Source organism: Physeter macrocephalus, chromosome 21 (genome assembly GCF_002837175.3).
Source record: "Physeter macrocephalus isolate SW-GA chromosome 21, ASM283717v5, whole genome shotgun sequence".
Taxonomy (NCBI): domain Eukaryota; kingdom Metazoa; phylum Chordata; class Mammalia; order Artiodactyla; family Physeteridae; genus Physeter; species Physeter macrocephalus.
Genome location: NC_041234.1, coordinates 30,536,911 through 30,555,449, shown reverse-complemented (window position 1 = coordinate 30,555,449; position 18,539 = coordinate 30,536,911). Strand labels below are relative to the sequence as shown.

General features: G+C 43.7%; 1 pseudogene; it reads right to left on the bottom strand.

Annotated features, from left to right (window-relative positions):
* Positions 1-248: 248 nt before the first annotated feature.
* Positions 249-1,829, bottom strand: LOC102984106 (glycylpeptide N-tetradecanoyltransferase 1-like; annotated as a pseudogene).
* Positions 1,830-18,539: the final 16,710 nt, after the last annotated feature.

Sequence of the window (18,539 nt, the reverse complement as noted above, 5' to 3'; positions counted from 1 at the left end):
ATATATATATATATATACTTATTAACCCATTAACTCCATAATATGCCAATCACGAGCTAGTTTTCAGCAGTTACATTCCCTTGATCACGGCTGCATAATGATGTGATTAATTGAAAAACAGGGAGACCAGAGACACGGCCAGAGGTGACATCACACAGCCTATGCCATTGCAAAACAATCGTCAAATTCAGTGGCGGTTTGTCAAGCCAGTTCAGTTCTGCCCCTCTTGCCAGAGATTCTCACGTTTATGAAAATTGGACCAACAAGTGGTGGGGCTCCATTTCCTGGTTTGAATTCTTAGTGGCTTTATCCAGAATCTCACTGGCAACTGGTTACTGTAACACCAGCCCAACCTTCTCTGCCCCCATGCTGGGCACTTCCAATTGTTAAGATAATACTGTAGGTTGCTGTCCCCTCTGCTGAACTTGAGCTTCTTCAGGAAGGTTTTATTCTCCATGAGATCCACTGCACTGAACATGTCAAACCCTTTCATTTTGGTGAGAACGAGGGCATTGCTCATGAGGTCTAGAAGAGGGGTCTGGGTATGAATATTGTAGAACCAATAAGCAGCCTTTAGACTCTTGTGGGTTGGGTGGTTTATGATGGTAGACAGAAGTGTATAAAAGCTCAGCACATCTGTCACCTCACCGTTTGCATTCTCCACCACAAAAGTGTCGGTGATATTCTCCTGGGGGTAGAACAAATGTTCCACTTCCTCCTGGCTCCTGACTGGCATGTGGTGAAACTGCTTCAGGTACCAGGTGAGGAGCTGGTGCACTATTGGAATGTCCTTTTTTTCCCACTGGTTGCGGCCCAGCTGTCCTGGGAATCTCTGGCAGTTGGTAGAACTTCATGGTGCGTTGCATGGTCATATTTCTACTCAAGTGGGAGAAATTCACTTCAATCAGCTTCCGTGGGTTTAGGGACCAATGCTAGTACCTGCAGGTGCCAACAGGCTTTGGTAATACCATCCCAGCAGTGTAAACAGCTTGGAAGATGCCCTCCAGGTGAACCCTCTGGGTTATCTCACAGATCAGGACTGGAGCCACCCTCTTGGAGTGCAGCTTCTTATGGACACACAGGAAGTTGATCTCTACCATCTTCTTCTCTGTGTCATAGATATGGATGTTTGGGATGGCGACGATGAATCCAACCAGTTTCTGACCTGAGACCACTAAAACCCCACAGTGCCACTGGGGGAGCCAGCCAGGCGGCCGGAGAGCCCACAGAAGAAATTCTGGGGAATAATCAAATCGGAACATGTTGTCATCACCTTCCACATAATTCTCGTTCAGGAGGATGTATAGTTCTTTCAGCACACCACGGTCCCCCTGGTCCAAGGCGTCCCAGGTGAAGCCCTAGGACAGGGTATAGGGCTCCTGGCGGATGTTGTCTTTGTCAGGCTCCACAGGACCGTGCATGTTCACAACTTCTCCCAGTTTGGGGACGGGCTGCATGTCCCAGAACTGGTAGCTTCACTTGCTAGCCTCCTCCATGGTTTTTGCAGGTCCCTTGAGCCACCGACAAAAGTTCAGTGGCCTTCTGTATTTCCTGGATCCTCTCTGCTGGCAAAGAGTTCATCTTAACAGGCTGATCCTGGGCTGAATCTGTCTCACGGCCTTTTTCTTTCTTCTTTTTGTGTTTCTTTTTCTTCTTTTTGGCTCCAGTGTCATTGGCTGGACTCAAATCACCTCGGTTGTAGCTGTTGTCCTCCTCGTTCTTGCAATCGCTGCAGTGCTCATGGCCATTTCCATTGCATTTCTGGCTGCATTTCCGGAATGCATTGGAAGTGCCCGGGGCTTCACTGCTGTATCACTCTTGTCCGCCATCTTGAGTTGCCTGTACATACACTTTAAATGGGTGAATTGTATGATATGTGACATGTGAATTACATCTCAAAGATTTTAAAAAAACATATCAGGGATAAAAGGAATGAGAATTAATTTAATCCAAATAAAAGAGAGCAATAGAAGGGCTTGTTTTACCTCCTACACACATGCACGCACACACTACCCTTCCAACTCATCTGTGGTACCTAGAATAGTTCCTGTGGCATATATAGTAGGTGCTCAAGAAAACGAATATAGTTTATATCTAAGAATGGATGTATTGGGGATGGGCAAAGGAGTAATACAATAACTGAAGGTTGTCCACTAGGGGAGAAGAATAGGGTCTAGATGGGCGTGGGGTGTGGGGGAGTAGTCACTACAAGTTCTCTCTGTATATATTTTGTCAGCCTGGTAGACAACTATTGGTTGGCCAAAAAGTAAGATATGATGGAAAACCCGAACGAACTTTTTTGCCAACCCAATACTTCCCTGAAATCCAGGGAGACACATCAGTTTTTTTAAAAAATTAATCAATTAATTAATTAACTTTTGGCTACACTGGGTCTTCGTTGCGGTGCACGGGCTTTCTCTAGTTACAGTGAGCAGGGGCTACTCTTCGTTGCGGTGCGTGGGCTTCTCATTGAGGCGGCTTCTCTTGTTGCAGAGCACAGGCTCTAGGTGTGCGGGCTTCAGTAGTTGTGGCATGCAGACTCAGTAGTTGTGGCTCACGGGCTCTAGAGAGCAGGCTCAGTAGCTGTGATGCACAGGCTTAGTGGCTCCGCAGCATGTGGGATCCTCCTGGCCCAGGGATCAAACCTGTGTCCCCTGCATTAGCAGGCGGATTCTTAACCACGGTGCCACCAGGGAAGTCCCGAGACACATCAGTTTTTAGCTGCTTCATCCTAGACTCAGTCACCACTTCCTCTGATCAAATCCCTTTTCTTGCCAACTGCTCTATCATATTCTGCTCTTCCCATGGCCACCATTTCCCTTCCTCTCTTGCAATCCCACTACCTGGCTGACTGCAATCCCACTAGGAGTAGAGCAGACTCAACGTCAAAAGGGCTGTCTTATGAGGTAATGAGCTTCATGTCACAAGAGGTGCTTAAGCAGAGGATGGAGACCTACTATTAGGATTCTGTAGACACCATTCCTGTATGAGATTCCATCACATACTATATAAGCATGGTTAATTTACGTAACATCACTTACTTTCAATTTCCTCATCTGCATGCACACATACACTCCCTCAAACTTAATTCAGATAGTCCTTACTTCAAACAAATCCACAATAAGGAATTCTGGATTTTCAAGCCAATAACCATTTTTTTTTTTTTTTTTTTTGGTACGCGGGCCTGTCACTGTTGTGGCCTCTCCCGTTGCGGAGCACAGGCTCCGGACGCACAGGCTCAGCGGCCATGGCTCACGGGCCCAGCCGCTCCGCGGCATGCGGGATCTTCCTGGACCGGGGCACGAACCCGTGTCCCCTGCATTGGCAGGCGGATTCTCAACCACTGCGCCACCAGGGAAGCCCCCAATAACCTTTTAAAGGTACAGGAAGGATATATATTTTTAAAATAGTCAATAATAATCCAAATAATAACCCAAAGTATGAAACCCACGAGTCCATACTGATAAAAATAAATGATTGAACAAATAAATAAAGAGAGGAGAAGGGAAAAAATTCTTTCATACAGAATGATTCCAAATAATATATGTATTCCCTTCCTCTAGGTGGTGGAGCTTAACACCCTCCCCCTCGAGTATGGGCTGGACTTAATAACTCACTTCTAACCAGTATGTATAAAGAATAGAGATGTGTATAGAAATGGAAACGTAGTAACTTTCTGATGGAGAAATCTGGTAGACACTATCTAGAAAGGTGATGAAAGTTCACACCACCAGTGATGTCATGTGGACGTCATGCCCTCCCTGATACCATGAGATGAGAAGGGCACTTCACCTCGGTGGTATTCTTCCTCCAAACCAGTCACCCCAGTCTAGTTATAAGGAAAACATCAGGCAAACCCAAATTGAGGGACATTCTACAAAAATACCTGTCCAGTACTCTTCAAAACTGTCAAGGTCATGAGAACCAAGGAGAATGACAAACTGACAGACCAGAGGGGACTAAGGGGACATGATAACTAAATACAAAATGGTAGCCTGGATTGAAGCCTGGAACAGAAAAGAACATAAGTGGAAAAACTGGTATAATACAAATAAATTCTGTAGTTTAGTTTACAGTAATGTAACAATGTTGGTTTCTTAATTTTGACACAAGGGACACAGTTATGTAACGTGCTAATATAAGGGGAAACAGGGTGAATTTTTGGTACTATCTTTGCAGCTTCTATGTAAATCTAAAATTATTCTAAAATAAAGTTTATTAAAAAGAAACAAAAGGAATAGTCTCAAGGTTCCTTTAACAAGATTTAAAGGCTCTTAATTCAACCATCCATCCAGGAGTTTTGTAGAGAGAGGCACTAGAGCATCACGGTTAAGAATTGATTGAGCGCGCTCGCGCCGCACAGATGGCGGCAGTTGGCTATGACGTCCGCTCGAGCTCTCCAGGCTCGGCGGCTCCTGGTTAAGCGCCAGCCGCGCCCCGCGCCGCCGTCCCCCGCCCCGCGCCGCGCGCCTGGGACTCCGCCGCGCCCCGATAAGGGCGACGTCCTGCAGCAGATCATGGCCGTCACCGACCGGAGCCTGGAGGAGGCGCGGGCCAGAAAGCATGCTCTGAATTGCCATGGGATGAAGCCTGCTCTCTTCACTGTGCTCTGTGAGATCAAGGAAAAGACAGGTGAGCAGAGTAAAGCTCCAGAGAGAGAGGATTGCAAGCCAGTAACCCACAGCCAGGCTCCATGCTGCCCCTCCACACCCTGTCCTGGCTCAGGGAGGAAACCCTGCACCCACAGGCCCCGGGCGGGGGCACTGTCTGTGCGTCTGCTGCTCTCACTGCATCCATGATGGCTCCTGGCCTCTAACATCTGCCTCTTCCTGTGAGTGCAGGGTCTAGGACTCACTGTGTCCTAGGACTGCCCTGGTACCTGGCACACAGTGTACACACCTTATATTTTTGTTGAATGAAGAACTGTTTCTAGTGACTGATACCTTTTAGGTGAAATCCTTTTTATCCTGTACACCTTATGGGACTTCAGGAAGATTGAGTGTCTGGCGCCTGACTTAGAACACAAGGCTTATCATTCATATCATCCTGAAAAGAAAGCCACCCTGCATGTAAACCTAGCGTTGGCGGACGTTCCTGGAAGCACTACCCTATGAGTTCCAAGAATTGCCTTCCCATGCCTCCTCTGGCCTGTGGGAGGCACGCAGGTGCATCTTCCAGGGTTGATATGCAGGCGCTCCACCTGTGTTCTTCTCTGCGGTGTGTGCCTGCAGCAGTCTCTGAAGGCCAAGGATACCCTAGGAGTACACCCCCTTCCCGAATCCTTCCATTGAAACAGCAGTCCTTCTTGGTATCTGGAGGAGCTGTCCTGAGGAAAACAAATAAACCCTTTTTGGAGAGCTTTGAATGTAGCTGGGCGGACCCGATGCTGGCCTAGTCCCTTTCCTGAAAACCTTGGGGATGGGTGCATTACAGAACTCAGAATTCTGGGTTTTAGGTATGTGGTGTTGACAAGGGCTGAGGCTGAGCCTGCGTTCAGTGACTTTTAGCGTCAGAGTGGTAACAGTCACACACGGTGTGGGTCAGCTTTGCCTCCAAGTGAACTTGAGGGCCAACTTGCGTAAAAGACTTTGGATCTTGGATTGCAGATGGGTATCCCCTTGAAGAGCTGCCAGGCTCCCTGGGCACTTCATACCGAGGGGCTTGTTCTGTCTTCTCTGAGCCATGACTGTCCCCTGTGCTGGCCTCAGGTGTGCATCCGTGCCTCACTTTGGTCAGTTCTGGGTTCGCTTTGTCTCTGAGGAACAAGAAGTCCCAGCTCCACCAAACTTGTTCTCAGGCCAAGGAGCCCTTGCTGTGATGTGGGAGCACAGGCAGCTGCTGTTGGGGGAGTGGATGTAAATAACTCATCACACAAGGGAACGCCCTCCTATTTCCTCACCACTGTTCCTGGGCCTGGCTGGGAGTCAGGCATAAGTAATCCAGCAGTTTTTTTTTTTACCTCTGTTTCCCTTCCTCCTCAGCCACTCAGGTCTGTAACAATTGCAACATCATGATAGGTAGCTTCAGCCTTCTGGTTAGGGCCAATGTGTGACTTCTTCCAGAATTTGGATCCCTTTTGTGATTGGCTGGACCAGGGGCCGAGACCCCTGTGCAGTATTTCATCATGACCGTGCAGGGAGCAGATCTCCTAGAGCTGAGGGGCCGTTATTTTTCAGGTTGCTTGGAGTGTCCTTTCTTGGCCGCACAGTCTCAGAGTGACTCGTGAATCGAGCCTCCAATTCTGATCAATCTATCATAGCTCCTCTGCAGCTATAGACTGTGGTCCATCCCACAGGAGCGATTTACACTTAAAGTAATTAAACTCAAGTATAATTAAATAAGGCGCTTTTCAGCCACACTAGCCACATCTCAAGTGCTCAGTAGCCACGTGTAGCTAGTGGCTCCCACATTAGACAGTGCAGATCTAGAACGTTCCATCATTGGAAAGTTCTATTGGACAGACAGGTGGATTAGTATAGAAAAATAGACAAATCAAAGATTATGAAAAAAAATCTAATGTCCATGATGACTAGAGAAACAAAATGTGGTCCCTATGTACAATGGACTGTTGTTCAGCCATAAAAAGGAATGAAGTCTTATGGCACAAGCTACAATATGGATGAAACTTAAAAACTTTATGCTAACAACAAGGCCCTACTATCAGGGAACTATATTCAATATCTTGTAATAACCTATAATGGAAAAGAATCTGAAAAAAGAACACATATATATATATATAACCGAATCACTTTGCTGTACACCTGAAACATTGCAAATCAACTGTACTTCAATTAAAAAAAAAAAAAACAACTTTATGCTGAGTGAAAGAAGCCAGACACAAAAGTCCACAATAGTGTGTGGTTCCATTTATGTGAAATGTCCAGAAGAGGTAGAAAGAGATCAGCAGTTGCCAGGGGCTGGGGTGGGGGCATGGGGAGTGATTGCTAACGGGGACAGGGTCTCTTTTTGAGGTGGTGAAGAAGTTAGGTGGTGGTTGTACAACCTGGTGAATGAACTGAAAACTACTGAATTATTCACTGGAAAGGGGTGAATTATATGTCTCAGGAGTTATATCTCAGAAAAGCTGTTATAAAAACCAAAAAAAAAAAAAATGAAAGGATTGAATCCCAGCTCTGCTGCTTACCAGCTGTGTGACCATGAGTAAGTGACTTAACCTCTCTTTGCCTCAGTTTACTCATCTCTGAAATGAGGATAATAATAGCACTTACCTCATATGTCAATATGAGGTTGGTATCTGTTAATGAGTTAATATTTTAAAGTGCTTAGCACAATGCCTAGCACTAGTAAATACTATATGTTTGTTAAATAAAATATAAAGTAATACTTACGAAAACTTCTGTATAGGCCCTACCAGTACAGCAGCCCATCTTATACCTCAGTGCACACCCATTGGATTCATATAACATATCCAGAATATAATTTAGGGCTATATGAAACTAGTAACCTGTAAGATGGCATTCACAAATCCCCAAAAGGTGACCAGAGAAGCTGCTTTAGAATAACAGGCTGCCTTGGGGACTCCAGCTGCAGACTGGCAGCTAATGGTAGATGATGGTATGTCAGGAAGAAACCTGCTAGACACTGGTGTGCCCAGGGAGGTATTTATATTCCTTACCCCAAAGATTCACTTGGGTTGCTTTCTTCTCCTAATGTTCTCCCCACTCACTCTCTGATTAATTAAGACCTTCTTTTCTTTAACACCCAACTTAAATCCTACCTTAGCTCTGAGGCCTCCAGGGTAGTCTTTCCTCTGAACTCCAACAATGCTAGTTGGCTCCTTCATTTGACCTGGAGAATATGCTACCTTATGCATTGTTTTCTCTCCTCATTCAGATCATAAGTACCTGAAGGGTAGGCACTGCCCTTGTGTCCCTCACAGGACAGCTTCCCCCTCCTTGGGAAGTCAATCAATAATTAGTGTTCAAGACAGAACAGAAAGTCCACTCCTCCTTTCATTCCTCCAATACTTACTGAGTCCTGTGCTTGGGGCAGAGGATCTGGAGGATGAAAGAGTGGTCATTGTCCTCAGGAAGGCCACAATCTTGAATCAAAACTCTACACGTTAAATTCATAATACCATTAGCTTCTGGTGGGTGTTGGGAAAAATGGGATGAGGGCCGGGGGAAGCAACAAAGGAGGCTTTGTTTAACCTTCTTAGTAATGTCCTTTTATACATAATTTAATTACCTGCAGAAAAAGAAAGTCTCCTGAGGGCATCAAACTGAGGCAAAGGTAGAGGAGAGAGGGCAATTCTGATAGTAGACAGAGAGGAATTTGTAGTGTGGGGAAAACAGAGGACAGGGCTTGGGAGAGAAGCAGGGGAGAGATAGGAAACTATGACCCTTCCCTTAGTCTCTCCACGTCTTCAGTAGATTCTGTTCTCCGCCTCTAATTTTTTAAAAATAAAAGCCTTCATGCAACTGGATTGCTTGTGCGAGCCAGAGAAAGCACAGGTAATACAAAATGCCCTCCCAGAGTTCAGCCACAGTAGTTTTGCGTGAATAACTAACATCTCTATATAGGTACCCAGACAGGGAACAAGGCATACGGTGCCAGCCTTCCTAAGGCTCCCAGTCTAGGGATGAGACAGATAATCAATAAGCAGAAAAGTAAATACATAATTTCAAATTGTGATAACTAACAGGAAGAAGAAATATCAAGAGGAAGTAATGAGCAAAGGGCCTACTTTATTATTTTTTAACATCTTTATTGGAGTATAATTGCTTTACAATGGTGTGTTAGTTTCTGCTGTAGAACAAAGTGCGTCAGTTATACATATACATATGTTCCCATATCTCTTCAGAGGGCCTACTTTAGATCTGGTATACAGAGAAGGCCTCTCTCAGGAGGCATTACCTCAGCTGAGACCTAAAGATTAAGCTGCCAGCAGTACAAAGCCTGGGTGGGAGTTGGGGAGAGTGCTCCAGGTGAGGGGAGCAATGAGAGAGAGAAAGATTAGAAAGAAGAAGAAAGCATAAGGGGAAGTATTAGTAGGAGATATTACATCCCCTGAGGCTCAGGGTAAATGACCTGCTCAATATCACACAGCTAGTCAGTGACAAATGAGAGGATTGCTGAGCTCTATCGTGAGAGATAAAACTGAACAGAAGGCTTCTGGGGCTTCAAGGAGGCATCTAGCAAGAGACGTAGGGACAAAACAACAGGGACTCGGAGTACTTTCTAAGATTCTGGAAATTTTGTCAATATTCCAGTTTTAGTGATTTTTGATAACCCCACTCTGTTTCCCTGAAGGGGCTGACAGCAAAACCTTTGAATGAAAATCATGAGTATCAAATTAGTAAAAGTTTCCCGGGAGCCAGGCCATGGCCCCTTGTCTCTGGGGGCAGCAAAGAAGGGGGGACTGCAGGCCCGGATTCCACATCTCAGTCAATCCTGCGAAAGCTGAACCTCAAGACAAAGAGCAAAGGCTGACAGCTCCTGAAGGAGAGAAAAGCAAGCTGAATGCCTGGGTTTGTGGAAGAATCCAAAGCAGGAGGGCTAGATGGTTGGATACATGGTGGGGGATTGAAGGGATGGAGGGGGCTCAACAGTTTATCAGAAGACTCAGACAGAGGTTATCTTGCTGAAGGTCACATAGCAAAGCCAGGAGCAGAACCCAGGTCTGACACATTCCACAGCCTTTCTGTTAAATCACTTCAGATGATTTCTCCCACAACTCCTCTTTAATGTTGCTGTTAGGTTGTTTTTAGAATGATTTTTTTTAAAGTGTGTGTGAGTGAGAAGAGTGTGAGTGTGTGTTGAAGAGAGACCCGATTAGATGAATGTACTTCTGCTCTTTTATTTGCACATTTCCTCTGTGTTTAGCTATGACTCCATGGGATTATTCGATAAATGCATTTCTTGCTGATGAGGCAACCTAATTCCAGAGAATTCAGGGAAATCCCTGAACCTGAAGAGAGGGGCCTGAAAAATATTGAGAATCCCCTTCTGACCAGACCGTTTGGACTCTTGGGACAGCTGAACAAGGGCAGAGAGGAAGCATCCAATGGTGTCCATGGGCAGCTATCCTGAGCTGTAGGCTGGGCCTCCATGATTGAGGTTCTGTGGGAATATAGACCTGGAAGGAAAGTCAGACAGTGACAGAGGTAGAGACACCAGTCTTCCAGTGTTAGAGAAGGACGAGGCAGCTGAATGTTGAAAGAGCAAGAACAGGATAAGAGACCTGGGCAGCTTGTCATCTTTTCCTGATCCTTTCTTTCACTGTGTAGATTTCTTCAACTGAAATTGCTATCAATTCCCAGCTTCTCAAACACAGTATAGATGTTAAGAGCAGAAACTCTGAAGTCTCCAGTATCCTTGGCAAATCACTTAACTTCTCCGAACCTGGCTTTCCCCATGTGTAAAACAGGAATAATGATGGTACTCATCTCATAGGATTGCTAATGAGGTTAAGTGGTATGGAAAGTAATTGGAACAGAGCCTGGAACACAGTGGGACACTAGTGCACAGTATATATTATTATTTCTTACATTGAATGCAAATGTCAATGACTATTGAATTATCTATGCCACTGTGTACTACTTTGAGGCCAAGTTACAGAACCACTGGCCTGGAAGGAATGCTAGAGATTATCTATTGCTCTTTTAGAATTTGAGACACGAGGAACCTACGACCCAGGGGAGACAAGTGCATCTGAGGAAAAGGAAAAAGCTTGTGCAAAAGCAAAAGGTAGGAAAAGGAATGAAAACGGATTTAAAGTGGTTGTAAGCCAGACGAATGAGTGTGTGTATGCATGTGTTGGAGGGGTGGGGAGAAAGGAGGAAGACTGGAGGGTATATAAGGCTATAGAAGAAGCAAAGACAAGAATATGATGTGCTTTTGTGTCAAAGTCAGGACTTTGGACTTTACCTAGACCAGTACTGTCTATTAAAAATATAATGTGAGTGGTGATCATTTTCAAATGTATAGAAATACCAAATCACTATGTTGTGTACCAGGAACTAACACAGTGTTGTAGGTCAATTATATTTCAAAAACAAACAAGCAAACAAACTCATAGAAAAAGAGATCAGATTTGTGGTTACCAGAGGAGGGAGGTGGGGGCAGGGGGAATTGGATGAAGGTGGTCAAATGTACGAACTTTCAGTTATAAGATGAATAAGTACTAGGGATGTAGTGTACAACATGATAAAGATAATTCACACTGCTGTATGTTAAGAGAGTAAATCCTAAGAGTTCTCACCACAAGGGAAATTTTTTTCTTTTTCTTTTTTTTTGCATCTATATGAGATGATGGATGTTCACTAAACGTATCGTGGTAATCATTTCAGGCTGTGTGTAAGTCGAATCACGCTGCACACCTTAAACTTATACAGTGCTGTATGCCAATATATCTCAATAAAACTAGAAGGAAAAAAATAACGTGAGCCACATATGCAGTTTTAAATTGTCTGATAACCACATTAAAAAAAGAAAAAAAGCAACAGACAATATCAACGTTAATATTATATTTTATTTAAGCAAATATATAAAAATATCATTATAAACAATTATTAATGACATATTTTACATTCTTTTTAGTACTGAATCATTGAAATCTGGCATGTATTTTACATTTATAGTGTATCTCAATTTGAACTAGCCACACTTCAAACGCTTAAGAGCCACATGTGACTAGTGGCTGTTGTATCTGTTAGTGCAGATCTAAGTGATGGGGAGCCACTGAAAGGTTTCAAGCTAGGGAGTGCCATGGTCTGATGTGTGCTTCAGAGCAAGAACTCTGGTGATGATGGGAAGAGTGGCTCGCGACAGGGACTCCTCAGGATTGCTATGTATAATTGCGCAGGTTGTATGGTACAGGAAGCATGAAAGGGGGCTGAAATCTAGTCCACATTCCACTTATCATGCCAAGTACTGGCCCAACACTGCCAGCTCAGAGGAAAGTGAGCCTTTCCTTAACTAGTTAGCCCAGAGGCAATACCTGTTTCCTAATTTTCACAAAGATGCTATAAGTGCTAGCAGTAGCCCTGGGGTATACCAGACCAGTGTTGGAGATACAAACCTCATTCCACAGCTCCAATGGATAAGAAATATCACTGCTCTTTATAAATCAGAGTTAATTCCATTTTGAGCTCCCAATCCCGTAAGTCTGGAGGGAAACTCAACCTAAGTTATTCTTGGGACCCCTGACTCTGAGTTGTGCCTAGGTTCTGGAATTCTATATGCACCAGCACATGGCAGTATGGCCCTCTAGTCATCAAGCCATCTGCTCACACTGGTAAATGTTGACATACACATTGACCCCTGTGCAGGGCCCTTCAGGTCTGGCAGCACTGTGATGCTTTCGTGAAAAACTTTTGCTTCTGGTCTTAACTTCCTAGATTCCCTACCTCACCACTTCTCACTAGGGCCTTCCCCATACGCTGCCCAGAAGCCAGGCCAGGCTCTGCCACTCTGGAATCCACAGAGCTCTTTCTCTCCTTCCTTTATATTGGAGAAATCTCTTTTTTAAATCTGGGAAAATCCTCTTCCCTTTCTATTTATTCCAAGATGTTTTTTCTTTACTGCAGATTTTTTCCTCCCTCTGGGGCTCAAGGCTCTTGTGAACAAAAGCCAGCAAGTATTGTGGGAAATGTCCGTTTTCTGCCCTTCTACAAACCTCCTGGTGACCAAGAGGGCCAGAACCTGCTTAATGGGAGAAAATAAAAGGAGGAATATATGGGGTGAAAAAATATATATAAGCATATTAATCTCCTAAAATATTATCCAACTATAGAGCAACAGGAACTCTCATACACCACTAGTGGAGGTATAAATTGGTACGACCTCTCTGGAAAATAATTTACCAGTATCTGTTAAAGATGAACATATGCATGTCAGAAATATAATCTATAGGTATACATCAAGTATAAATGAGTGCTTGTGGCCACCAAAAGACATGTATAAGAGTATTCGTAGCAGCACTATTCTTAATAGGCCCAAAGTGGAAATAACCCAAATATCCATCAATCATAAAATGTATGATTTAACATACAATGGAATATTATACAGCAGTGAGAATAAAACAACACACAACAACATGATTGATTCTCACAAGCATAATGTTGAGCTAAGGAAACTAGGCACAAGAAAATCATACAGTATGATTCTATTTATACATAAAGTTTTTAAAATGGCAGAGCCTAGCTGTGGTGTTGAGAGCCAGTATAGCGGTCACCTACAGGGAGAAGGGAAGGGGTAGTATTTGAGAGAGAGCACGAAAGAGGGCCTTTTGGATGCTGGTAATGTTCTGTTTCTTGACCAGGGTAAGTTCAGCTTGTGGTAATTTATCAGTAATATATTGGGCTTAAGACATGGAAGCAACCTAAATGTCCATCAACAGATGAATGGATAAAGATGTGGTACATATATACAATGGAATGTTACTCAGCCATAAAAAAGAATGAAATAATGCCATTTGCAGCAACATTGGTGGACCTAGAGATTATCATATATTAAGTGAAGTAAGTCAGACAGAGAAGACAAATATCATGATATCACTTATATGTGGAATCTAAAAAAAAAATGATACAAATGAACTTATTTACAAAACAGAAATAGATTCACAGACATAGAAAACAAACTTATGGTTACCAAAGGGGATAGCAGGGAGGGGGAGAGATAAACCAGGAGTTTGAGATTAACATATACACACTACTATATATAAAATACGTAAACAATAAAGACCTACTATATAGCATAGGGAACTATAGTCAATATCTTGTAATAAACTGTAATGGAAAAGAACCTAAAAAAGAATATATATATATATATTTATAACTTTGCTGTATACTTGTAACTAACACAACATTGTAAATTAACTATACTTCCATAAAAATGCATAAAAATAATAATATATCGGGCTTGTAATTTTGTGTTTTTGTGTATATAGCCAATACAAAGTAGAAAGTTGAATAAAAAAATAAAAATATCAGCCTGTCACACCAATTAGGTGACTGTAGCAATAATCCAGGTGGTAAAGAATAAAGACCTGAATAATTTAAGATCGTGGAAATAAGGAGGGAGAAGCAAGGATCAATGAATGATTGGATGTGGACAGTATAGAGGGGGAGGGGTCAAAGACAATGCCTGGGATTTGGGCTTGGACAACTGGGCAAATGATGGTGTGATGGTTGAGATAGGGATCATTGGAAGAGGTAAGACTAGGTGAATGAATGGGTAATGAAATCCAGTTGGCACATGATGAGCTCATAGTGTCTCTGGGACATTTGTGTGGAGAGGCAGTATGGCATGGGGTTTAAAAGTGAGGGTTGATTTTTGATTCTGCATATGACCGAGTAAACACACACCTCTCTTTATCACCTACTGAGCTTGACTCTAAAACTTGTACAGAAAGCATGAGCAACTCTTTAAGAACTCGGCATATATCAGCAGACAAATCAGAGAACACTAGAAATAAAAGTAACACCGAACTGGTGGTAAGTTCACCACTTTTGTTCCTCCAGCATCTCCCACCACAAACTCAACACATTCTGAAAACTGGAAATGAGCAGAGTGGTGCCAAAGGAGATCCAGGAGGAAGCCTCTAGTTCTGGATGGAGGAGCAGCAAAGGGAAATCTTAAGCCCCAGACAGAGTGCAGAAAATACATGGGTGCTTTCTTCTCCCTCCTCTTTTTTTCTGTTCTCTCACGCCCCGGTCACCAGGTAGTCCCACAGCCGGGTATGGGAAATGGCAGAAGCCAAAACTCTGAAGGAGAAGACCCTTCCTCTCTCTTCAATGCACCTGCAGCTCTAAGAGGGAGAGGCCCAAACCCGGGGCTTTCTTTTTGTCTCTGTCACCCCCTTCCTTGTCCCCTCCCACTTGTCCCCTCCCAGTCCCAGCACAATCCTGGACATGGGTTCTTTCTAGCCCAGAGAACCAAACATGGAAGCCTGGGGAACGAGGAAGTACTGGGAAGATAACGAAGTATGAGGAGCTCAGGAAAGCCGCCCGATAGAGCTGTTTACTCTTGACCCCTGGGTGCATTAAACTGCTCCTAATTAGCATAACGCAGATGGAAAACTGAACTAACTGTTCTTCGCGAGGACCCAACTGACTACTGGTTGGCGAATGCATAGGAAAGACCTGCTTAACGGTGCACAATTTAAAAAACACTGACATTGGAAACACAGCCTCCAGAAGGAACAAAACAAAAAATGACAACATTCTTCATAGGAGGTGGTGAGGGGTGACTATAAAGGGATAGCACCAGGACAGTTTTGGGGGATGATGGAACTGTTCTGTATCCTAGAACTGAAAATCAAACGAAGAAAAAGTCAATTTTATTGAATAATAGTTTAAAAAATAAAATGAAAAGAAAAAGTGAAGGCTCTAGAGACAGGACTGCCTGGATTCAAATTCTGGGGCCCTACTTACTAGCTGTGCGACCCTGAACAAGTTACCACCCCACCGGGCTTCAGTTCCCTCATCCATTAAATAGGGACAATCACTCCTAATTTAATAAATTAGGAGTTTGGGATTAACAGATCCACACCACTATATATAAAGTAGATAAACAACAGATTTACTGTACAGCACGGGGAACTATATTCAATATCTTGTAATAACCTATAACAGAAAAGGATCTGGGGGAATTCCCTGGTGGTCCAGTGGTTAGGACTCCACTCTTTCACTGCAGAGGGCCTGGGTTCAATCCCTGGTCAGGGAAAAAAGGATCTGAGATATATATATATATATATATATATATATATATATATATATATATATATATATATATATGTCTGAATCACTTTGCTGTACACCTGAAACTAACACAATATTGTAAATCAACTATACTTCATTTTTAAAATTTAAAAAAATAGGGACAATCACGGTTCTTGCCTCCTAGAGAGATTGTGGTGGTAAAGGTTCAATGAGGTAATACATGTAATGTGCTTAGAAAAGTGCCTGACAGAGTATATGTTCAATAAATGCCATGACAGATCAGCATAAGGGCTTGGGGCACAGGAGACAGGTGAGAGGACTGAAGAAATCACCGGGTGAATCACTGCTGGGTGTATTTCAGTATTTGTAACCCTGGGAAGAATAGCTGCTGTGACCTTTTACTTTTAAGCCATCCAATCTGCCCAGCCACCACATTTCTTCACTTCCCTCCTGACCTCCTTTCAGTTTTCACACAGTTCCTGAGTCTCTATTTTTGGCCCTAGGCCTGCCCTTCAGTTCATTGACTGGTTATGATCTCTCCAAACTAAAGTATTCTCTAAGTTGTTCTCTACCTTGGCTGTAGATCAGAATCTCTCAGACATACTTCAGAGCTATTGGCCTGGACTAGAAAAATGTCAGTGTCATAAAAGACCAGCAAAAAGGCCGGGGAACTGTTCTAGATGACAGGAGACTAAAGGATAACTCCATTCAATAAGTGGCTTTTGGATGGGATAGAGGGGAATGTCTACAGAAGTCATTATTGGGATATTTAAGGAAAATGAGTATGAATTATATGTGGAAGAATGTCCTTGATCCTAGGAGATACACACTGAGGTACTTGAATATCCTGATGTCTGCAGCTAACTTTCAAATGGTCCCGCAAAATAATAATTATTATGTTACAGAATAATAATTATACTTTCACCATTTTTTAAAATACATAAACATATATCCCCACATGCTTCACCATTTTAGTCAGTTGTGTGCTAGATAGATAGAGAAAGCAAGATTGCAAAATATTAATAGTTGGTGAAACTGGATAAAGGGTATATGGGTACTAATTGTGCCAGTCTTATAACTTTCTGTAGGTTTTAATTATTTTCAAAATAAAGAGTGATAGACCGTCTCTTGAAGATTTTTCAAAATACACATGCCTGTGTTGCTGCCTCAAGCTAACGAACGAAGACCTTCCCTGGGCAGGACCTAGGGATCTGCATTTTAAAAGTTCTGGGTCACCCCCCTCCCCAGCAAAGAAGCACCACTGTGGAACTTCATCTCAGACCCAGCTCTACCTCCTCTGGTTCTTGGTTTCCTTCAGGACCCAAACCTTGGCACTAGTTCTCTCTGGCAATGTTGCAGCTAGGCCTTCCTTTGTAGAGCAGGTGTAGCTAGGGAGTGGGAGTGGTGAGAAGATGAGGTGAGGGTGAATCTGGGGGTACTCCAACATTTATCACATGGGCAGAGAAGGAGGATTCCATGAGGGACTGAGAAGGAAGGGCCAGGGAAGTAGGATGGAAACCCCAAGAGTATACTCAAAGGCAGATAAAGATGTATGACAAATCATTCTAGGTGTGCCTGGTCTAGAAGCTGCATCAGGATGAGAAGTAAGTTGCTATATCAGTTCAGAAGTGGGCCCTTCGTTGCCAGAGGCTATTTCCCTGGCAAGCCCCCTCTTCCCTCCAGCAGATAGTCTGTGCCACAGGGCTGGCTGACAGGCACCTGAAATCTCAGACAGGAGAAATCTCTTTTTCAAAAGCAAGGTTTCTGGGAGACAGATGCTATCAAACCCAAAGAGGAAGGTTAGCAGCTCAGGCTGTTGACTTTGCTTCTGCCTCCTGCCGAGTTCTGGAAAAGGATTTATATTTTCTGGGAGGTGTTGTGTGAAACCCCTTCAGGGTCAGAAAAAATACACCCATTTGTCATTTGGGGGTTGGGGGGAGCATGGAATTTGGAGTCGACTGTTCTTAGCATCTGGTGAGAGTGAGAGTGTGAAATACAGGCGGTGAGACAAAGTGCAGCCATAGGGAAGGCGAGTGAAAACCTACCACTCTCCCCTTTACCAGTTGGCTCCATCACAGCTGGGGTTTTCCTGACCATCATCCTTTACCTCCCCCACCTGCCCTCCAAGAGATGTGCTGGCCCTGATGTGGATAAATCCTTTTAACTGTCAGTAAAGTCCAGTGAGGTTGGCATTTTAAAAATGAAAAATGAAAGGGAGGAAAAAACCAGAAATAAACAAAGGAAGTAAATAACAGTTGAGCAGCACTCCCTCCAGTCTATCCGTCCCACAGCAGATCGACTGAACATTCCAGAACATAAATCTCACCCTGAAACTGCTGGGCTTCCAACCTTTCAAATGGTTTTTCATTGACCTTAAAAGAGTCCAAAATTTTAAACATGATATACAAGGCCCTTTGCAATAGGATGCCAGCTGACTTTTCTAGCTTTGTGGCCCATCACCTCCCCTTCATACGCTCTGCATTCCAGCTACATATGTCTCCCCACTTCCTAAACAAGCCACGCTTTATTCATCTCTGAACTTTTGCACACGTATGGCCACCCACCAGCCACTTAAATGAAGCACAGTAGTTAAGAGTACAGACTCCAGAATCAGGCTGCTTGGGCTTAATCCCAGTTGTGGGCAAGTTTCTGATCTTTTTTGCTTTCATTTTTTTCAGTTGCAAAGTGGGGCTACCAAGAGGGGTGCTGTGAGGATCAGATGAGAGACATGGCACAGAATCAGCACACAATCCACGTTAGCTGTTGCTCAACAAACGTCGGTTGGCTGACTGCCCGGTAGGTGGGAGGCCCTTCGCATCCATCCATCCATCCATCCATCCATCCATCCATCCA